Source organism: Theropithecus gelada, chromosome 10 (genome assembly GCF_003255815.1).
Source record: "Theropithecus gelada isolate Dixy chromosome 10, Tgel_1.0, whole genome shotgun sequence".
Lineage (NCBI taxonomy): Eukaryota > Metazoa > Chordata > Mammalia > Primates > Cercopithecidae > Theropithecus > Theropithecus gelada.
The window spans coordinates 64,155,990-64,172,781 of record NC_037678.1 but is presented as its reverse complement, the minus strand read 5'-3'; the positions used below and the strand labels follow the sequence as shown (position 1 = coordinate 64,172,781).

The window sequence follows — 16,792 nt, the reverse complement described above, 5'->3', positions numbered from 1 at the left end:
ACAGACTCAGCCAGACTCAAGGAGAAGGAACATTGATTCCATTTCTTAGTGGGAGGAGTGTCAGTTACATCATAAGGAGAACCACGGGATGGGTCATATATTTTGGTATGGCATCTCCCAGGGTGATGCTTTCAGGGTAAATAAAACAAAACAGATTGGTGAAGTCATCTTTGGAAAAAAGTGTGTCACAAAAGCTTATACCACTGCTCCTCTTTTTTCCAATTCTGTGCCTTTCCAAACGTACTATACAAAATGCTATTTTGACATTACAGTTTCACACGAAGACATTCCCCAATTTAGTCGGTGTTTCTAGTCAGAGATCATGCCGAGGAACAAATTTGAATTGTGTACTGTGTTTGGAGAATCCAAAATGTTTTACTATGTCTAGCATCTCATGTGTCTTTTAGGTTTATTACACATGTGTGCTTTTCTCAAATGTTTCAAAGTGTTCTAATGTTTAGTCTTTAATTTTCCCTCGAGGTATATGTGTGTATGTGTGTTTTATTTTTAAGGTTGTTTAAGTGAAGCCCTCAAAAGTTTTAAAAAATCAGCAAAGAGTGCAGGAAAAACATATATTTTATACCAGGCACAGTGATATGTGCCTTTAGTTCCAGTTACTTGGGAGGTTGAGGCAGGTGGATCGCTTGGGCCTGGGAGTTTGAAGCCAGCTTAGGCAACATAGCGAGGCCCTGTCTCTTAAAAAAAACAAACCATCATTTAGAGAATGACTCATTTGCATCTCTCCTCCATCAACTTGCACCTAATATTAAATCTTGTCTTTCTGTCCAGAGCAGTAAGTCTTAATGCATTACATTTTATGTAAAAACCATATTTTAAGCAAATTTATTGTTCGTATAATTTTCTGTTGCATCAATATATTTTTTCTGTTAACAATATTTAGGTGCCTTAGGTTGGAATTGAACACAATTTTGCCCATTTTAATTATTATTATTATTATTATTATTATTATTATTATTATTATTATTTTGAGACGGAGTCTCGCCCTGTCGCCCAGGCTGGAGTGCAGTGGCGCAATCTCGGCTCACTGCAAGCTCCGCCTCCCGGGTTCACGCCATTCTCCTGCCTCAGCCTCCCAGTAGCTGGGACTACAGGCATCCGCAACCACGCCCGGCTAATTTTTTGTATTTTTAGTAGAGACGGGTTTCACCGTGTTAGCCAGGATGGTCTCGATCTCCTGACCTCATGATCCGCCCGCCTCGGCCTCCCAAAGTGCTGGGATTACAGGCGTGAGCCACCGCGCCCGGCCACCCATTTTAATTAATGGGAAAAATTTAATAGCTTTCCACTTAGAAGCAGAATTTCAGGAATGAATTGAAACCACTAGGAGGGTGATAGCTATATTTTAATCATCTCCCCAAGGGCTTTTGGACAGCTTTCCCATCCTCTGTGCCTGTCACTTTTCCAATTCCCATCACCCGTTGTTCTTCCAATTAGTCACCCTTCCCTTGTCTGTTACAGGTGTTCAGTATTGTGTTAGAATGCATCTGGTTGCAAGTAACAGAAAACTCAACAAACTGTGGTATACATAAGATCCCTCACCCCCATAAGACAGGAAGGTAGTACAGGGTTTGTGTAACTGCTTGAGTATGACCTAAACAAGCAGGCTCCTGTCTTTCTGCTCCACCTTCCTTAGCACAGTCCTCCTCATGGCCTCTAGGCTGCTGTGCCCCCAGGTGTTACCCAGTTCCAAGTATGAAGCAGGGGAAAAGTGAAGGACACAAACTTCTCCAAGGGAAGAAAGAAGGGAAGGTCTCCTTTGATACTTCTGCCTACATCTTATTGGTCAGGACTTTGTCTCACTGCCACCCTTAGCAGCAAGGGAGGTTGAGAGCTGTGTGCTTTGCTTTTCAGCCCCTGTAGTATAGAAAGGCAAGGGAGTGGTTGAAATAGATCTTGACTTGGCCTACTATATAATTTGTCACACTGTGTTTAATTGAAATGTATTGCTTGGATCCCCAATGTCCTGGACATAGCCTCGTTCCTGCCCTAGCACATTCTTACCCTCCTTTTCCCTCTTCCTTCCTGTAGCTATTTTCCTGGGGAGTGAGGTGTGGTCCTGAGGAAACACTCTTCAGTTTTACCCTTTCTGTGAGGATACTAGTTCCCTTATCACTCATTCCTCCATAGTCTCTTCTAACTGAGGTGAGGAGTCAGAATCTTCTTTGCTCCTTTCTGCTTTTCAGACAACCGTGCCTTCACCTCTACTCAACACCCTGACCCCTCCCTCTCTGAATACCCAAGGTCAGCCTCAAGGCCAGGTCCTCCGTGAAGAATTCCACCATCCCTCCCTCCTCTCTCAGTCCAAGTTTCCTCCTTTACACTCTCAAAGCACTTAAGCTGTACCTCTCCAATGGTATTAGTTTCTTCGTTGAAGAGAAAGCAAATTATTGAAAAGGGTACTGTTTACAAAATGTCTGGCGCATTGCAGGTGCTCGAAGTAGTATCTCTTCCTATTATTATTACTGTCTTATCTCTATGAGATTCCGTTCTTTAATGAGAGGCTCTAAATCTTATGTTCGATTCACCTTTGTAACCCACACCAAGCCTGGAATAGAGTACTGCTCATAATTAATGCTGTGCCCGTGTAATAAGAGTGCGGCGAGTAAAGAACATCATGTCAGAGGAAGGGTGCTGTAATGGTGGAATGGGAGAAAATCCTAGAACCTGGGTGGGAGCCAGAATCTTGCAGAGAAGCCCCTTACTCCGTCTGTACCGAAAGCAGGTAGAGAGGATGTCGTAAGATTCCTAAGGACGCAGGTGGAGCGCCTCCTCTGTGCTGCGATGAGGTAGGCGCATTCGTCACTTCACTTCTCCCTCTCCACTTGATCCGGAAAGGAAGGACGGAATGCGTCCCGCGCGGCGAGCTGGGATAGCTGCGCAGGCGCAGCTTCCGGCTCTGTGTCTCGGGAATTATTTGACGCCACCGGTTCAGCCCCGCAGAAAGCGCTGATTAGGCACACCGCGCACGCGCAGTGGCCCACTTGGCAGGGGAGTTATTTGACGCCGCCGCCCCTGGCAGTCGGAAGTTGCCTGAGCAGAGCCCAGCCGGCTGGCCCGACTGGCCTTCGTCGTCCCTTGACGCCCTGGGAGAGTCGCTGACGGGTGGACTGACGGACCGTCTGAGGACGGCCGGCCAGGGCGGTGAAAGCGCCGGCCCTATGGCACGGGTCGCGTGAGGCGGAAGGCCGAGTACGGCCGGCGGCGGCGCCCGCCCCGGCGATGCGGGCCCCGCCCGTCGCCTCAGGTAACCGGGCAGTCGGCCCCGCCGCGGCCGGACCCTCACCTTTCCTTCCCCTCTCTTCCCCTCCCGGCGGTCCAGGGACGGCTGAGGCTTGTTTCTTGGCTCTGGGTGCTCCAGGGGCCCGGCCTTTGGAAGCGCATCTGCAAATGTTTGGGAGACCCACGGGGGCGGGGAAAGCTTGGCCCTGGAGTGGGCGGTTGCTGTCGAGTCTGTAAACCCGGTCTAATCCTTGGGAGCTTCCCCGGCCGGGCAAAGCTCTCCTGGCAACCTGGGGGAGGGGGCGGGTCTGGAGCGGAGCGAGACAACTCCCGCAAAGAATTTGGTCCAGCAGAAAGGTTAGGCGAGTTGCTGCCGCCCAGTGGGGACGATGCTGCCCATTGCACAGTGACACTTTGATGAGGAAGAGTTGATGATGAGAGTAAACAGCTAACCCCCATTAAGCGCTTCTTATCCGCCAGGCATCATGCCAGGCCATTACGTTCACCACGTCTAACTTCACAGCAACCCTATGAGGTAGGATTATTGTCCCCATTTTACTGACGAGGCAGCTGAGTCCCTGGGTGGTTGGGTGACTTAATTACCCAAGGTCACATAGCTAGTAATTTGAACCGAAGCATCCAACTCCAGAGACCCAAGTGCTTAACAATTAGGGCAGTGGCTCTCCAACTTTGCTACACGGTAAAATCACCTGGGGACTCTTGTAAAGGTTTCTGATGCCCATGTGGCATCCCAGACCAAAACAGTCAGAATATCTGGAGGTGAAAGCCAGACTTCAATATGTTTTTTAAAGATGCCCAAGTGATTCCAGCGTGCAGCAAAGTTTGGGAACCGCATGTAATTTGATAATTCAGCATCTCAAAAAGCATCTCTGTTTCTCCAGCTTAAGTGTGCAGGAGAATTGTCTGGGAGCTTGTTAAACATGCAAGTTCCACCCGCAGAGATCTTTAGGTTCACTGACCACTACACCTTGTGAAAGACTGTTAGGGGTGGGACGTAACTTTCTCTGCAGGGATTCTGAGTCATCTGAAACATTTAAAATGTATGCATCTTATGCAAACTACTCTTTGGAATTTTACTAAATATACAATACTTATAGGTGTAGCATCTCTAACCTCTGGGTCGTTTTTACATATGCTATTCGTCTGCCTAGACCGTCCTCTGAACTTTCTGGCCACCCCACCCAAACGCACACACTTCTGCTCTCTCCTGTATACATATACACACCCCTTTCTTTCTTTCTTTCTTTCTTTTTTTAGACAGTCTTTCTGTGTTGCCCAGGCTAGAATGCAGTGGCATGATCTTGGCTCATTGCAGCCTCCGCCTCCTGAGCTCAAGCAATCCTCCCACCTCAGCCTCCGAAGTAGCTGGAACTACCACGCCAGGCTAATTTTTGAATTTTTTTTTGTAGAGATGGGGTTTCTCCATGTTGCCCAGACTGGTGTCAAACTCCTGGACTGAAGCAGTGCACCCACTACGGCCTGACATAGTGGTGGAATTACAGATGTGAGCCACCGTGCCAGGCCTACATACCCTTTTCTTCCTGTCTCTGGCTACATTAGCTTTAAGCATTCCCTTCAAGATACCTCTGTCCCTGACCCCCACCCACCTTGAGTCCTTCCAATTTGCTCTTTAGGAACATCGTAGTGAAACTTACCAGTTATTTTTCTGAGTTGTAGTTCTGTCCCTACTTCTATATTATGAGAAGCTTTAGGGTAGGGACCATGTTTTCTTCATTTCTGTATTCCTTCCAGTGCTTTGACATACAGACTCACAAAGCTTTTACTCAGTGGAATGTTTGGGTCCTTTTATGTCATAGGTAGATCATGTTGCAAACAGATTCTTCTCTATTTCCATTTTTGTAAAAGATGTTTGATAGTTCCTAGCTTATAGAGTTTTGTTCTTTTTGCTTAGGAATGAATATTCAGTAATTTGTCCAGCAGTTGAACACACACATTGAGTTCTTACCAATTGCAAGGCACTCTGTAACTAACCATGTGCAATCAACATTGCTTGATTTTTAATGTCTGATTCTATCACAATCAGATGCAATCAAGTCTGTAGGGAAAGTCTTTTTATTACTATTAGACCTTTGCATGTGTTCCCTACTTCATTATCCAAGAAAGTGTTTAATTGTCATCCACTAAATGCCACTGCCTTGTTGGTATTTGGTAAATACAAGTAGATGAGATTGCCATTGGTATTGGTTGGTCCTGTTCACCAGGAGAGATGACATAAGTACTTAATGAAGAGTAAAATAATGATGTCACAGGAATTGACAAATTTAGCACATATTTATTGCAGAATGACTGAACTGCCATTGCCCATTTGCTATATTTACAAGTTTTAAAGGAAGGCAGGCTGATAATTCAGATTGAATTTGTTCTTGGTTGGTCTTAAAACCATGTAAGGGTTTGCAAAAGTTAGTGAATATGTGTGTGAAGGTCATTATGAAGAGGTTTTTGGACAATAAAGATTTTTTTTTTTTAAATAGCGGTTAAACATGACAAAGTATGTAGACTGAATTAAAAACACATTTCATAAAATATTCTTTTTTCTTTTTTTTTTTTTTTTTGAGATGCAGTCTCGCTCTGTCCCCCAGGCTGGAGTGCAGTGGCACAATCTCGGCTCACTACAACCTCCGCCTCCTGGGTTCAAGTGATTCTCCTGCCTCAGCCTCCTGAGTAGCTGGGACTATAGGGGCCCACCACCACACCTGGCTAATTTTTTTGTATTTTTAGTTGAGAGAGGGTTTTGCCATGTTGGCCAGGTTCGTGTCGAACTCCTGACCTTAAGTGATCCGCCTGCCTAGGCCTCCCAAAGTGTTGGGATTACAGGCATGAGCCACTGTCTCCGGCCCATAAAATATTCTTTATAAGAATTGTTATAGAGAAATTTTCTTGGTTCCGTTTTGTATTATTTGCTCAGTTTTTAGGCTTAGCACTCATAGAAACTGATGGGACAATTTATGTTAAATTCAGATACTCAAGAAACTTGTCCTTGTGTCTCTGATCAGATATGGACACAGTATCCAGTTCTTGCTTTAGCACATGGAAGAAACTCAATCTTTAAGGCTGAAGGTTTAAGTCTGTAGTTGTGCCCCAAAGTAAAGGTAAAAAATTCCACGTGCTTAGAGAACAAAAGTGACTCTAATCATGATAGTTTGGGACCTAGAAATGGATTCTGTTTAATACAAGGTACTCATCAGTGTTAGCAGATGTGTTTCCTGACGTGTGCAAAGACTTTTTGGGCAGAATACTTGATTTTCTTTGGTGTGAGATGATTTAAGTTTTAAAATTAAGGCACATGGAGTTTCATTTTATTATAGATGGGGAAAGTAACTTGGCCAAGGCTACATGGTTAGCTTCTGGCCCTCCGAAAGCAGGCCTCCTTCCTCTGGACAGTGTCCCCTTTCACCCCAGACCCCTGCCCCATGAGAAAGGTTGTCTTGTGAATTGTTGTGTTGTGTTTGCATGTCTGTGTGTGTGCATGGGATAGGGAAGGGGAGAGAGTGATCTGTTGTGTTTGAGAAACTCAGTTAGATATCTAGAGGCCCCTCGACTTACTATGGGATTACTTCCCAATAAACCTATCAAAGTTGAGAAGATCGTAAGCCAAAAATGCATTTAATATACCTACTGAACAGAATAGCTTAGGCTCATCTACCTTAAACATGCTCAGAACATTTACATTAGCCTACAGTTGGGCAAAATTATCTAGCACAAAGCCTATTTTATAATAAAGTGTTGAACATTTCATGTAATTGAATACTGTACTGAAAGTGAAAAACAAAATGGTTATGTGGATAATTCAAAGTACAGTTTTTACTGAATGCATATTGCTTTCACACCCTGGTCAGTTGAAAATCATAAGTTGAGGATTGTCTGTATAGTGAGTACTTAGTGTGTGAAATGCACTTAGCTATATAAACTGGGAATACAAAGATAAATAAGACATGGCCTCTATCCTCTAGGAGTCTAATCAAAGTTATAATAAAAATAATAGTGTAGTATCTGAAGCAGCTCTGTCAAATAGAATTTTCTGCAATCATGGAACTAAATCTTATCTGCTCTAATATGGTAGCCACTGGCCACATGTGACTCGTAAGCACTTAAAAAACTAAGGAAGTGGTGTTTGATTCAAATAGTTTAAACTTAAAACTATTAAAATTAAACGTTTTTTAAATTTAAATAGTTACATGAGATAGCTGCTGTATTGGACAGAGAAGATCTGAGACATAAACAATGAGAACTGTGGTGGTGCTGGTAGGGGGCAGACAGGGTATTCAAATATTCTTTGGGTAGATTACCAAAAACTACCATTTTCCATGTTTTAGGAGAGATGCAGGCAGAACCTGTCTTTCTTTCCTGTAATTCAGGTGTTTAATAGGATCTCTAATAGCATCTGGTACATAGGCGAATACATTCCTTTTTTGCCAGCTTTATTGATGTTTGCCTTATGGGGTCAATCAGACTACAACAGAAATATGAAGTATAGTCCCTTTGCCTTTATTAGTCATGAGGTTAATATGGATGAATTTGGTGCACCTTAAAATCCAGCACAGTTTATTTATTTGCTCAGTGTTTTAGCACCCTGTATCCTCTTTTTCTCAAGCGAAATGGGCATGTCTTATAATGTATACCTTCCAATGGTACATTTCGAAGTAAGTCAACTTAGATTGCTTTATTTGATCCTTCTCCCAGGTCACTCTAGATAGGCACTGCAGGTATTCTCCCTGTTTTACAGATGAGGAAACTATGACAAAGAAATGCCAGGTGGCCGGGTGCGGTGGCTGACCTGTAATCCCAACACTTTGGGAGGCCGAGGTGGGAGGATTGCTTGAGCTCAGGAGTTTGAGACCAGCCTGGGCAGCATGATGAGACTTTGTCTCTATAAAAATTTTTTAAAAAATTAGTGGAGCGTGGTGACACAGTCCTGTGGTCTCAGTTACTTGGGAGGCTGAGTGGGAGGATTACTTAAGCCTGGGAGGCAGAGGCTGCTGTGAGCCGAGATCGTGCCACTGCACTCCAGTCTGGGCAACAGAGTGAGACCTTGTCTCAAAAAGAGAAATGCCAGTTGACTTGTCCAAGGTCATATGGTGAGGTATGGAGTCAGAACAAAGGGAAGCAGCATTGGACTTTGAGGCAAGAGGTGGAGTTTCTTGTCCCAGATCTGCTGTTGCTTGATGTGATCCTGAGCAAGTCATAGCTTTGCTTTGTTTCCTTACCTAGTGGTTAGTGACATGTGTCTTAGCTAACCTTCTAGGGTTGTTATTGGAATAAAATGAAGTAACATGTGAAAGCTCTTTGAAAATGATCAATTATGCAAAGGTACATTGTGCTCAAGCAGGATCTAAAGTAGTTTTTCTTTTTTTTTTGAGTTGGAGTCTCGCTCTGTCACCCAGGCTAGAGTGCAATGGCATGATCTCAGCTCACTGCAACCTTCGCCTCCCGGGTTCAAGCAATTCTCCCGCTTTAGCCTCCTGAGTAGCTGGGATTATAGGCAGCCGCCACTGTACCCGGCTAATTTTTGTATTATTATCATTATTTTATTTTATTTTTTGAGACAGAGTTTCACTCTTGTTGCCCAGGCTGAAGTACAATGATGCCACCTCGGCTCACCGCAACCTCTGCCTCCCGGATTCAAGTGATTCTCCTCCCTCAGGCTCCTGAGTAGCTGGGATTACAGACACATGCCACCATGCCCGGCTAATTTTGTATTTTTAGTAGAGACGGGGTTTCTCCATGTTGGTCAGGCTAGTCTTGAACTCCTGACCTCAGGTGATCCGCCTGCCTCGGCCTCCAAAAGTCCTGGATTACAGGCATAAGCCACCACACCCGGCCAATTTTTGTATTTTTAGTAGAGATGAGGCTTCGCATGTTGGCCAGGGTGGTCTCAAACTCCTGACCTCAAGTGATCCACCTGCCTCGGCCTCCCAAAGTGCTGGGGTTACAGGCGTGAGCCACCACGCCCAGCCTCGAGTAGTTTGTTTTGTTGTATTATGCTGCTGTCATAACTCATCAGTTACCATGTTGAATACTACTGTACCATGGTGTCATCTTTGATTTCTCTTGTCTTCCTCACTATGAAACTTTCTTTTGGGCAGCCATCGTGTCTTGTTTATAGTTGCATCCCTAAATCCTAGGACAAATTTGACATGTAGCTGGTGTTTAATGTTTGTTTAATGAAATAACTGATGTCTGGATGTACTTTACAAAGTTTTAAAGAATTGTTCTTTGTAATGAGACTTGAAGCTCCTTGAGAACAGGGATCTTGTTTATTTTCTGTGCTGGTTGCATAGAAGGCATGTAATAAATATTGGTTGAATCAACTGATGTAATTAATGTCAGGCTGTGGTCTTAGAGTGTCCACCATTGTATTGATTATTTTAGTAATTTGTCATTTAGACCAAACTTGCATGTTGTTTTGCGGTGGTGCTTACAAGCCATAAGTTGTTACCCAGCACACACAACCTCCAGAGAGAATACCTAGAAAATGAGTACATATAGAGTTGGGAAGGAAATTAAGGGATCTGCAGGCGAGCACTGTTGACTTCTTTCCCTTCTTCTCATCATATTTACTTCTGGAGCATTGAAGGTAGAGATTTCTCTGCTAGAAGCTCAGGTTGATAGCAGACAGCCAACTGGGGAGGAGACTCAGGATCCCTAATATAGCAGTTAAAGTTCTTAATCATCTGACTTCAGTTATATTATCATATCTCACTACAGTGCCTGACACTTCCCCGTTATCCCCCTGACCGCCCTCAACCTTAGCCTATATGGTAGCCACATTGGAGTTTGCCCTTCTACTATCCCTTCAGTGTATCTCGTACACATCCATCAAATTGCTTTAATGGAAATTTAGTTTCTGATGTGTCATGCCTGCGATAGTGTTAAACTTTCTTCTTTTTTTTTTTTTTAAGACAGGGTCTTGCTCTGTTGCTCAGGCTGGAGTGCAGTAGTGCGATCTCAGCTCACTGCAACCTCTACTTCCTGGGTTCAGACAATTCTTATGCCTCAGGCTCCTGAGTAGCTGGGATTACAGGCGTGTGCCACCATGCCCGGCTAAGATAAGGTTAAACTTTTGCTCATTTTCTGCTTCCAGTTTTACTGAATTAATTACGAATATTCAATCCTAGCATTCAGAGTCCTTCAAAATTGGTCACTGCTTACCTTTGAAACCTTACCACCTTCTACATATGGCTTTCTTTCCTTTCACTCTGGGTTTTCAGTTTCTGGTGCTTTTTTTTTTTTTTTTTTTTTTCCTTCCCTGAAGCAAGTGTCGTTTCTTTTATGTATTTTCTTTCTTTCTTTCTTTTTTTTTTTTTTGAGACAGAGTCTGGCTCTGTTACCCAGGCTGTAGTGCAGTGGCGCAGTCTCGGCTCACTGTAACCCCCACCTCTCGGATCCAAGTGATTCTCCTGCCTCAGCCTCCTGAGTAGCTGGGATTACAGGCGCACACCACCACACCTTGCTAGTTTTTGTATTTTTAGTAAAGATAGGGTTTCACCATGTTGGTCAGCTTGGTCTTGAACTCCTGACCCGCCTCGGCCTCCCAAAGTGTTGGGATTACCGGCGTGAGCCAATGTGCCTGGCTCTTTTATGTATTTTATTTTCTCTTTTATCTGCCCCCTCTCCTTTTTTTTTTTTTCTTTGTGAGACGGAGTCTTGCTCTATCGCCCAGGCTGGAGTGCGGTGGCGCAATCTCGGCTCACTGCAAGCTCTGCCTCCCAGGTTCACACTGTTCTCCTGCCTCAGCCTCCCTAATAGATGGGACTACAGGCGCGTGCCAGCACGCCCGGCTAATTTATTTTGTGTGTTCTTAGTAGAGACAGGGTTTCACCGTGTTAGCCATGATGGTCTCAATCTCCTGACCTTGTGATCCACCCTCCTTGGCCTCCCAAAGTGCTGGGATTACTGGAGTAATCCCACTGAGCCACTGAGCCCAGTGTTATCTACCCCTTTTTACCCTCAGTCTTATCACCTCAATTATACCCTTCCTTCAATGCACAGTTCATATGCTCTGTATCTGTAGTCTTCCCTGATCTTACCCTGTTGTTTTCCAGGTCAGCCTATCTTTCAATCAAAAGTAGTCTTTTTCCTTTGAACTTCCATGATATCTTGCCTATAGTTTTTAAAAATATCACATTCAACATTTTCATGTTCTTTTTTTTTTTTTTTTTTTTGAGACGGAGTCTCGCTGTGCTCCCAGGCTGGAGTGCAGTGGCGTGATCTCGGCTCACTGCAAGCTCTGCCTCCCGGGTTCATGCCATTCTCCCGCCTCAGCCTCCCAAGTAGCTGAGACTACAGGCGCCCGCCACCACGCCCGGCTAGTTTTTTTGTATTTTTAGTAGAGACGGGGTTTCACCATGTTAGCCAGGATAGTCTCGATCTCCTGACCTCGTGATCCACCCGCCTCGGCCTCCCAAAGTGCTGGGATTACAGGCTTGAGCCACCGCGCCCGGCAACATTTTCATGTTCTAACTTAAACGTTGTAGTTATTTATGGTATGTATTAGTCTGTTTTTACACTGCTGGTAAAGACATACCCGAGACTGAACAATTTACAAAGGAAAGAGGTTTAATGGAGAAATCCTAGTTCCATGTGGCTGGGGAAGCCTCACAATCATGGCGGAAGGCAAGGAAGAGCGAGTTACATCTTATGTGGATGACAGCAGGCAAAGAGAGAACTTGTACAGGCAAACTCTGGTTTTTAAAAAGCCATCAGATCTCGTGAGATTCATTCACTGTCATGAGAACAGCACAGTAAAGACCTGCCCCCATAATTCAGTCACCTCCCACGGGGTTCCTCCCATGACAGATGGAAATTGTGGGAGTTACAATTCAAGATGAGATTTGAGTGGGGACACAGAGCTAAACCATATCAATGTATAAATGTTAATCTCCTTACTTAAGCCATAAACTCATTGAAAACAGGAACCAAGTCCTATTAATCTTTCTTCTTCATGGTTTTAACACTGCATTGGACAAAATAGATGGTTAATAGCTGTTTATTGAATAAGTCTACTTGGTGGTCCCTGCCAGTGTCTCTGAATGTTCACATGTATAGTCGGGATGCTGACATATACTTACCAATTCTATGACATGAAGATGTAATAAAAACATATTACATTAAATTGTACCAACATTTCTACCACTAAGTTAAAACTACAGTTGACTTTTGAACATCATAGGGGTTAGGAGCACTGACTCTGTGCAGTCAAAAATTTTCATGTAACTTTTGACTCTCCCAAAACTACCAATCGTCTTCTGTTGACCAGGAGTCTGGCCAATAACATAAACCGTCAAATAATACATATTTTGTATATATATGCCATATTTTTAAAGTAAGAGAAAATAAAATGTTATTAAGAATTATAAGGAAGAGAAAATATATTTACTATTCATTACATGGTAGTGGATCATAAAGGTCTTCATCTTCATCATCTGCATGTTGAATAGGCTGAGGAGGAAGCAGAGGAATTAGTTTTGCTGTCTCAGGGATGGCAGAAATGGAAGAAAATCCATATGTAAGTGGACCTGAGCAGTTGAAACCCATGTTGTTCAAGGGTCAACTGTACTTGCATTTCTCTACCATCCTTCTAATCTTTAGTCACAGCTGTATGTTTACTTTTATTATTATTATTATTTTTTGAGACGGAGTCTTGCTCTGTCGCCTAGGCTGGAGTGCAGTGGCGCCATTTCGGCTCACTGCAACCTCAGCCTCCCAGGTTCAAGACATTCTACTGCCTCAGCCTCTCAAGTAGCTGGGATTACAGGCACGCACCACCACGCCTAGCTAATTTTTGTATTTTTAGTAGAGACAGGGTTTCACCATGTTGGTCAGGCCGGTCTCGAACTCCTGACCTCAGGTGATCCATCCACCTTGGCCTCCCAAAGTCCTGGGATTACAAGCGTGAGCCACCACATCTGGCCTTTGTGTTTATCTAGTTGTAATTACAATATATATGTTTTTCTTCCTCTATTTAATATTTGTTGATTGTTTACATGGACAAGGGCATGTTTCAAACAGATTACATATGTGATTCTTTAATCGCCACACAACAAAATGTGTAGGCTCCTAATCTATTTGCTTTTTTTTTTTTAGACAGAGTCTCGCTGTATAGCCCAGGCTGGAGTGAAGTGGCACAGTCATGACTCACTGCAGCCCCAACACCAGTACCCAAGTGATCCTTCTACCTCAGCCTTCAGGGTAGCTGGGACAACAGATATGTACACAACAGGTGTGTACCACCATGCCTGGCTAACTTTTTTGTGTTTTTTGTGGAGATGGGTTTTCTCCATGTTGCCTAGGCTGGTCTCAAACTCTTAGACTCAAGCAATCTGCCCACCTCCGCCTCCCATGGTGCTAGAATTATAGACATGAACCACCATACCTTATTCTACTATTATCCCCATTTTACAGACGAGGATGTTCCAACACAGAAGTAGAGTAACTTTTGCAACATTACCCAGCTTGCAGGTAGAGCTGGGATTTGAATCTATGAAGCTTAGTTCCAGAGCACTGGCTCTTAACCACTCTCATGTATGTTTTTATGCTTCTATGTAATCTCAGTGTTTAATGGCTACATAATAGTATATAGAATTAATATGCCCTAATTATGAAATTTTCCCATTATTGATGGAAGTTAAATTACACCCTCTTCCCCATCTTATATGTAATACTACAGTGAGCATCTTGTACGTTTTTTAAAATTGAGCTGTTTTGTAAGGATAAACTTAAGTCAGATTACCGTGTCAAGGCATTCTGTGTCTTCCGCTTTGTACTGGCAAAACATTCATGCTATCCTTGGGTGAATGTCTAGGAAAATGACATATCAGCCTGAGCTGCCTTACAAGCGTGCCAACTTATTAACAGGATGGAACTACAAACAGCCCCATGGCAAGTGGACTAAGACATGGCAAGTGTGATCAAGACTCATGAGGGTTCTGCGATGGTGCTATCCTGAGAGGTTGATGCAGTTATGAACATTCTTGCCTAGGAGGGCCTAGGTGGTGCGGCAGTTCTGGCTCCTGGATAGTGTTTTCCAAGATCTCTGAGGTTTGTTGCTTTGGATAACCCGAGCCACAACAGCAGGAGGAGGTTCTTATTTGTGTGCGTTTAAAGTAGGCTGGGTGGGCACAGTGGCTCATGCCTGTAATCCCAGCACTTTGGGAGGCCGAGGCGGGTGGATCACAAGGTCAGGAATTTGAGACCAGCCTGGCCAATATGGTGAAACCCCGTCTCTACTAAAAATATTGAAATTAGCCAGGTGTGGTGGTAGGTGCCTGTAGTCCCAGCTACTTGGGAGTCTGAGGCAGGAGAATTGCTTGAATCCAGGAGGCGGAGGTTGCAGTGTGCCAAGATGGCGCTACTGCACTCCAGCCTGGGTTACAGAGCGAGACTCTGTCTAAAAAAAAAAAGAAAAGGTTAAAAAAAAGGGTAGGCTGGCCACTGACGATACTGGGCCTAATGGAACTCCCTCTACCAAATCTATCACTGCACTTTGCCTTCATCCTTTTTTTCTCTAACAGCAACCACCATGAAATAAAGTGAAGTTGTAGGACCTCCATAGTTGGGTTATAAGCCCAGCCCCTGCAGCAAAAGTGGGTTGGGGTGACTTCTGGGGTACCAACAGCTTATACACAGAGTATACACTTCACTATCCTCTTTCCACAAGGATTTTGTTAATTCAGTTACCAAAGCTAGTGTATGCCTTTATCTGTGATCAGAGGCATAAATTGGACCATAGATAAGTTCTTTTTTAGCCCACTTTTTTTTTTTTTTTTTAATTTATCTTTTATCTTGAGTTTAGTTGATAACATTTAAAGAGTAGGAGACTTTGGCCGGGCGTGGTGGCTCACGCCTGTAATCCCAGCACTTTGGGAGGCCGAGGCAGGCGGATCATGAGGTCAGGAGATCGAGACCATCCTGGCTAACACGGTGAAACCCTGTCTGTACCAAAAATGCAAAAAATTAGCCGGGTGTGGCGATGGGTGCCTGTAGTCCCAGCTACTCAGGAGGCTGAGGCAGGAGAATGGTGTGAACCTGGGAGGCGGAGCTTGCAGTGAGCCAAGATCACGCCACTGCACTCCAGCCTGGGCAACAGAGCGAGACTCCGTCTCAAAAAATAAAAAATAAAAAAGAGTAGGAGACTGTAGAAATGTCCAGATTTTCTGTGTCTCTTCAAAAATTGGATTATCTGGCAAGTCTGGCTCTGCATTCCTTCCAGGTGACAGCTAGAACTGAGTAATAGCTGTAAACAGAGCTTGTATATTCTCCTTTGCCATAGCACTCACTCTACCCACTTCACTACTTAATATGTTACTTTCCTACATTGGTCGTTTTCAATCTTTTCAGATTTTATGTGGTAATTAACTACCTTTGTATCCTGAAATTAACAGATAATATATAACCTACTAGCCAAGCATGGTGGCTCACACCTGTAATCTCAGGATTTTGAGAGGCCAAGATGGGCAGATTGCTTGAGTCCAGGAGTTTGAGACTAGCCTGGGCAACATGGTGAAACTCCCCAAAATACAAAAAATTAGCTGGGCATGAGGATGGAGGATCACTTGAGCCTGGAATGTCGAGGCTACAGTGAGCCATGATTGTGCCAGTGGATTCCAGCCTGGGTGACAGGGTGAAACCCTGTCTCAAAAAAAAAAAAAATTTATATATATATAAAGCTTACCAACACACAGATTTTTATAAAAAATCAATGAAACTTTCTAACTCTAATAAAGGAAGAACATAAATTACTGTCATAATTAAGATTTCAATAAAAATATGTACAACTATGCCTAGAGGGCACAATGAAGTAGGCAGGTACTTGTGTCTACTTATAAGTTGAGAAGTAAGACAGTAATATGACACTTTTTCTTTATGTTTGCCATCTTGAAATAAGGGCTAAATAAGTATATATGTAGTCCCTGCTATTGTGTTTCTGACACAAATGTGGATATTAGCAGTTCAAATACTACAAGTGGCTTGGCCATTGGTGATATGATTTTTCTTTTCTTTTCCTTTTTTTTTTTTTTTTTTTGAGACTGAGTTTCGCTCTTGTTGCCCAGGCTGGAGTGCAATGGCGTGATCTCGGCTCACAGCAACCTCCACCTCCCGCGTTCAAGTGATCCTCCTGCCTCAGCCTCCTGAGTAGCCGGGAATTACAGGCGCCCACCACCATGCCTGGCTAATTTTTGTACTTTTAGTAGAGACAGGTTTCGCCATGTTGGCCGGGCCGGTCTTGAACTCCTGACCCCAGGTGATCTGCCTGCCTCGGTCTCCCAAAGTGCTGGGATTACAGGTGTGAGCCAGAGTTGAGTTTTATCACTTGTTTTGTTAGTTTAATAGGTACAAAATAATACTTTAGTTGCCTTTGTGTTTCTTCCATGTTTGTTTCTAATGTTTATGTTCTCTTCATTGTTTTACTTAATATATCTGTAATTATAATGCATTTTTTTGTCTTAATGTTTTTTGTCTGTCTGCATTTTGTTAAAGTTTAGCATCTTTTCTTCTGTTACATACATTTTGA

At 43.6% G+C, this 16,792-nt stretch overlaps 1 protein-coding gene across 2 annotated transcripts in view; it reads left to right on the top strand.

The window, feature by feature from the left end:
* The first annotated feature begins 2,751 nt into the window (after positions 1–2,751).
* The window catches only part of RALGAPB (Ral GTPase activating protein non-catalytic beta subunit), a 108,685-nt gene continuing 94,644 nt past the window's right edge, over positions 2,752–16,792 (top strand). For both annotated transcript variants that reach the window (XM_025399237.1, XM_025399238.1), the window contains exon 1: positions 2,752–3,265. The gene's annotated coding sequence lies outside the window, so the exon portion shown is untranslated. The remainder of the gene's footprint in view (positions 3,266–16,792) is intronic.